This window comes from Chenopodium album, chromosome 7 (assembly GCF_948465745.1).
Source record: "Chenopodium album chromosome 7, dcCheAlbu1.1, whole genome shotgun sequence".
In the NCBI taxonomy this organism is placed as follows: Eukaryota; Viridiplantae; Streptophyta; class Magnoliopsida; order Caryophyllales; family Amaranthaceae; genus Chenopodium; species Chenopodium album.
The window spans coordinates 37,556,407-37,562,747 of NC_137840.1; the positions used below are offsets into that span (position 1 = coordinate 37,556,407).

The 6,341-nt window shown below is 38.2% G+C and overlaps 1 non-coding gene across 1 annotated transcript; it reads right to left on the minus strand.

Annotated features, from left to right (window-relative positions):
* Positions 1-6,018: 6,018 nt before the first annotated feature.
* On the minus strand, positions 6,019-6,124 carry LOC145641260 (small nucleolar RNA R71). The gene has a single exon (XR_014115315.1). It is a non-coding gene; the product is annotated as a small nucleolar RNA R71 (small nucleolar RNA).
* Positions 6,125-6,341: the final 217 nt, after the last annotated feature.

Sequence of the window (6,341 nt, forward strand, 5' to 3'; positions counted from 1 at the left end):
ACACAGCCTCAAACGTTTGGTGTTTGTGCACTGATTTGCGGTTGAGAGTCCGGTTTTTGTGTTGCCTAGTTTTCCTTCAAGATTCGATCTTTTAATCAAGATTTTTGCATGAACTGACTTGATTTGTGTAGGAATCATGAGTGACGAGGAGGTTCCACAGGTTCCAAGGGGATTAACCTTAGAACAGGCTCAAGATCTTAGAAGAGATAGGCGAATTGACGAGTTGGCAGCAAGGATGGATGAGATATTAAAAAGGCTTGATACTCTTGCTGGAGATTCTTCAAAGAAAGGGAATTCTAATCCTAATTCTGGTTCAAGTGAGGAAGAACAACCAAGGAGGAACCCAAGGAGGCCACGAAATAATTATTCCTCAAGTGATGAATCACCAAGGCCTAGGAGAAGAGACCGACCAAAGGATGATGATAGGAACCTTAGATTAGATCTTCCCGAATTCAATGGGAGTATGAATGAACCTGAAAAATACTTTGAGTGGATTAGAAGGGCCGAGACACTTTTTGATTACAAGGAGTATGATGAAAGGAAAAGATGCAAATTGGCTGAATTAAAACTGACCGGTTATGCTAGTCTTTGGTATGATAATCTAAAGAAGAAAAGGCATAAGGAGGGGCGTGCAAGAATCTCAACTTGGGAACAACTCAAGAAGCACATGAAAAAAAGGTTCGTACCTAGTGATTATATTCAAGATGTTTATCTTAAGATGCAACTTTTTAAACAAAATTCTATGACTGTTGAGAATTATATTGGTGAATTTGAAAAGTTATGCATGCTATGTGGCTTAGAAGAGATTGTTGAGCATAAGATTGCTAGATTTATTTCGGGGTTGAATGATAATATTGCTGAAAAAGTTGAATTGCAACAATATTAGTCCTTTGAGGATGTTTGCAAGGTAGCTTTGAAAGTTAAAAAACAGATAAAGGGGAAGAAAGGGACGTACACTAAGCCCTTTGTAAAAGGTTTCACTAAACCTTTTGAGAAGAACAGCTTGGAGAAAAGTGGTTCTAGTTCGAACTACAAGGAGACTAAATCAAAGTTTGAAGCTCCTAAAAAGCTTGTTGAAGATAGCAAGTGCTTCAAGTGTGGTAGTGTTGGTCACATTGCAACTAATTGTCCATCAAAAAGAGTAATGACTGCTCAAGAGTGGGAACAAGAACAAGCTAAGTGTGAGCAAGGTAGTGACTATGAAGAAAAGAACAAAGAGGAAAACTTTGAAGAAGAAGAGGGGCGTATTAACGAAATTGATCCCGAGACTCATGGTCAAAGTTTGGTTCTAAGAAGGGCACTACACTCTAAAACCGTACCTATGGAAAACAATCAAAGGGAGAAAATCTTTCTTACAAGGTGCAAGGTAGAAGATAGGTTGTGTGATATGATCATAGACACGGGGAGTTGCACTAATGTGGTATCTACTACTTTGGTAGACAAATTGAAGTGGCCAACTACTGAACATCCAAGCCCTTATAAGCTTCATTGGCTTAATAATTCGAGTGATGTTAAGGTAACTAAACAAGCCTTAATCTCCTTTTCAATTGGTAAATTTCATGATAAAGTTTTGTGTGATGTTTGTCCTATGGATGCTTGTCATATACTATTAGGCCGTCCTTGGTAATATGATGGATTTGTGAAGTTTGATGGAAGGACTAATGTGTATGTTGTGAGAAAAGGAGAAAAAGAGAAACTGGTTGCTTTAAAACCTTTGATAAGCAACAAGCCTTCTAATGTTACCTCTAATTCGAAGAGTTCTTATTTGATTAGTGAGAGGGAATTAGAAAAAGAAATTTGCAGCAACAATGTGGTATATATACTTGTTTCTAATGAGATTCGAATTGATCAAAATAAGCAAGCAAAGAGGTCGTATGAATTGGAATCTGTTTTAGAAGAATTCAAGGATGTCTTTCCTAAGGAATTACCTCCGGGACTACCTCCTATTCGTGGGATAGAGCATCAAATTGACTTGATTCCGGGAGCACCATTACCTAATAAGGCAGCCTATAGAAGTAATCCGGAAGAAACAAAGGAGATGCAAAGGCAAATTGAAGAGCTTATGGCTAGAGGATACGTGAGGGAAAGTATGAGCCCTTGTGATGTGCCTACTTTACTTGTCCCAAAGAAAGATGGGAGTTGGCGCATGTGTATTGATAGTAGGAGTGTGAATAACATCACTATCAAATACCGATTTCCTATTCCAAGGTTAGATGATCTACTTGATGAACTACATGGTTTAAAGTTGTTTTCTAAGATTGATCTTATGAGTGGTTATCATCAAATTCGAATGAGAGAAGGAGATGAGTGGAAAACAGCATTCAAGACTAAGTTAGGGTTGTATGAATGGTTGGTGATGCCGTTTGGACTCACTAATGCACCTAGCACTATCATGAGGTTGATGCATGAGGTACTTAAACCTTTCCTTGGCAAGTTTGTTGTTGTTTATTTAGATGATATTCTGATATACTCTAAAAATTTGCATGATCATTTAAATCATCTAACAAGTGTGTTTGAAGTGTTAAGAGAGAAGAAACTCTATGCTAAGCTTGAAAAATGCTACTTCTTAGTGCCTAGTGTTACTTTTCTTGGTTATGTTGTATCAAAGGATGGAGTTTCAGTTGATCATTCGAAAGTAGAGGCTATTAAAACTTGGCCTATTCCTACTAATGTGAGTGATCGAGATACAAAGTTCATGAGTTTCATTTGGAAGTCTTTATGGAAGCTTGTGGGAACTAAATTGCTCTTTAGTACATCTTACCATCCACAAACTGATGGACAAACCGAGGTTACTAATCGTACTCTTGGTGCGCTTTTGCGTTGGTTAGTGAGTAAGACACAAAAGGATTGGGACATCAAGTTAGCTCATGCGGAGTTTGCTTATAATAGATCACCTACATATGCTACCAAACATAGTCCTTTTGAGGTAGTCTATGGAGTCAATCCGAAACTTCCAATTGATCTTGTTCCATTGCCTAAGGGTGAATTAATTCACAAAGATGCCGAGTCTAAATTGAAGAGTATGCTGAAATTACATGTTCAAGTTCTAACAAGAATAGAGAAAGTAAATGACATGTACAAAGCTAGAGCAAACAAGCATAGAAGGCAACAAAGTTACACTGTTGGAGACTTGGTATGGTTACATTTGAGAAAGGAAAGATTTCCAGGAAAACGCAAGAATAAGTTGATGCCTAGAAGTGAAGGTCCTTTCAAGATTGTTGAGAAGATCAATGACAATGCTTATAAGTTAGAACTTCCGGGAGAATATGGAGTTACTGCTACATTCAATGTTGGCGATTTGGCTAACTATATTCCTGATGAAGAACTTAGAGATTTGAGGACAAATTCTTTCGAAGAAGAGGAGGAGAACTTCCAAGATTTGCTTATCATGCATCAAGATAGTTTGTCCCTAAACATTGATTCAAGCCAAGCATTGCATGGACACTTTCTTGGATATCAAAGCAAAGCCACGGTTTGCTTAGTGACTTTTCTTGGAGTCTAGTTCACTTTCTTGAACTTTCTTGAATTTTCTTTACTTAGATTTTGCTTACAAGTTTTTACCTTTCACTTGAAAGGGTTTTTCTTGGTTCAAGCATTAGGATCTTAATCTTTATTTAGTTCTTTAATTTTTATTTATTTATTTAGTTGCTTTAAAAATCAGTTAGTTAGCAAAATAAATCAGTTTGGTGTATGCTTGTGCGCCAAGGTGCTTGCTCTTCAAGCAAGTTAGAATTCTAGTTTAATTAGGATTGAATTAGGGACTTGTCCTAATCTTCCTAGGTAAACTAAGTCTTATAAATAGGGCTGTAAACACATGAATAGATATACATAGATTAATATTCAGATTTATTTCTTAAGTTGCATACTTGAGTTTTGGTTGATTGCGATCAATTGCTGTTTTGCTTGGTTTAGTTAAAACATTCGTTTGGATTGATTAATTAGGTGGATTCTTAATTGATTAATCTTAGTTTTTGTTTAATTCTTGGTGGATTTCCTGTATAGAATTAGACTTAAACATATCCCTTGTGTTTTGTTGATTTTCGGATCAATAATTCACATCATGTGGCCGAACCTGCTCAGTGGTTCGGCCGAACGTTGAGGCAGGGGCAAGATGAAAATTGGCAGTTTTGTAAGAGTGGTCGAACCACAGGAGTTCGACCAGACCAGGATCAGGGAGGTTCGACCGAACCTACCCTGTAGTCCGGCCGAACCTACCCTGTAGTCCGGCCGATCCTTCCCATTTGTTCGGTCGGACCTCTCCTTTTATCAGCTGGCTCTGTACGGACTATATAAGTCTTATATTAGAACGTTTTGAAGATTAGATTAACTTAGTTTTAATTTTTCTACATTTTAGCTTAATCTAGAGAGAGAAACACTATTAGTCTTCATTGGTAGAGAGAGAAGGTGTGGTTTTCTTTGTTAATGAACTTGGATTTTGAAGAAGGAGTTTTTTTCAATCCTTTGTAGACCTTCATCTTCAATTAATGAGCAATCTCTTACTCTTTCTCTTTACCTTTGTTTTTTATTTTGCTTATTTGCTTTGATTTTTCTCCTTTGCTTATTAATCATGTTGATGCTTATTGATTTGATGATCGATATTGTTTTCAATATGAATTGTGAGTAGTCACCTAGCCAAGGGTGTGGGGATGATGTAGTTGCTAATTTTTCATGCTTATAATGTTGGGGTTATGTTAATGGTGATTAAAGTCTTTACATGCTTGATATTCTTTGGTCTTTCTTGCAAGTGCACATTATTAGTTGATCAAAGATGAGTCTTTACTAACAAGTAACGGAAGTTGACTTAGTTGAGATTCATAACTACCGATAATTCTTTGTTTGCACCTTCTAATATATGGTTCTAATGTGGAAACATAGAGGCTATGTTAGGAGAAACCAATTAACCACGGAAGGCGGTTAGATTGGACCCCTTTACTTCGGTATTCGTGCATGTTTAGTTTACCATTGATATGCTACTTTGTTATTGCATGATCAAGCGTCAACTTCACCTACCCATTTCCCTTGGTGCCTAGCTATATTAATTTTAATCCATTTTGTTCTTAGTTTAACCTTCTAGTTATTCACACTTCTTGTTTCGAGATAGCTTAGACCCTAGGTAATGTATGCAGTGCTTAAGTATTTCTCCCTGTGGTTCGACCCCTCTATTTACCCTATACACGTATTAGGTCGGTAGAGCGTTATAAATTCATTTGATTTAGGTGTAGTCGCTCAACGACACGATTATTGCCTTGTCAAATTGGCGCCGTTGCCGGGGAGACGGTTTCCATTGCTATTTCATTGCTTGTTTGAGACTATCTCACCTTTATTTGTTAGTGTTTGCTACTTTTGTTACTTGTCAGTGCTTACGTTCTTCTTAGCTTTGTTGTATGAACAGAGGACGAACCCGCTCAAGATCTTTGATTCCCATCGATCCAGAGCTAGAGAGGTCTTTGTCCCTACTTCGAAGAGAAGCAAGAGCAAGGAGTAGAAATTCCCGCACTCCAACGAGAGGAGTAAGAGAATTAGAAGATACTCCACCCTCTTCACCCTCAAGTGAAGAATTAGATAGCCCTAAATCATCTTCGAGTTCAGAAATAAACCCTTTCTCAACCTATAAGTTTGAGAGTAAAGAAGGTTCTAAAATGGGAGAGAATACGCCTTTGAGTCGTCTTGGGGCCCCCGAAGCTTTTAGAGAGCAAAGTGGGATCCTAACTCCTACTACTTAAGCCAACAATTTTGAGATCAAGCCTAATTTGATTGCCTTGATTGAGAGGAAACAATTCTCGGGTGGAAAGTTTGAGAGTCCTCATGAGCACCTAAAAGAGTTTGAGAAATATTGTAACATAATTAAGGCCAATGGAGTGACTCAAGAATATATTCGCCTCAAAATGTTTCCATTTTCGCTAATTAGGAGAGGTCTAGAATGGCTAGAGAAGGAGGTGCCGCATAATTCTCTCACGACATGGGACCAAGTGCCTAAGACTTTCTTGAGGAGGTTTTATAACCATAGGAAGACCGCAAAGGCTCGGTCTTTGATTCAAGGTTTTCGCCAAAAGAGTGGTGAGTCTCTAAGTGCGGCATGGGAACGATACAAAGAGCTTCAACGTCAATGCCCACACCATGGGATACCCAAGTATCAACTCATTCACACTTTCTATGGAGGTCTCACACCTCAAGGAAGAACAAGCCTAGACGTCGCGGCCGGTGGTCCAATCATGAACAAAAGAGAGCATGAAGTGGAGTGTATTATAGAGGAAGCCGCAAAGCACTATGATGATTGGTACGAAGGAGAAAGGGATGCTACTTCTAGAAAGGGTGTTTATGCATTGGAGCAAGCTAACGCA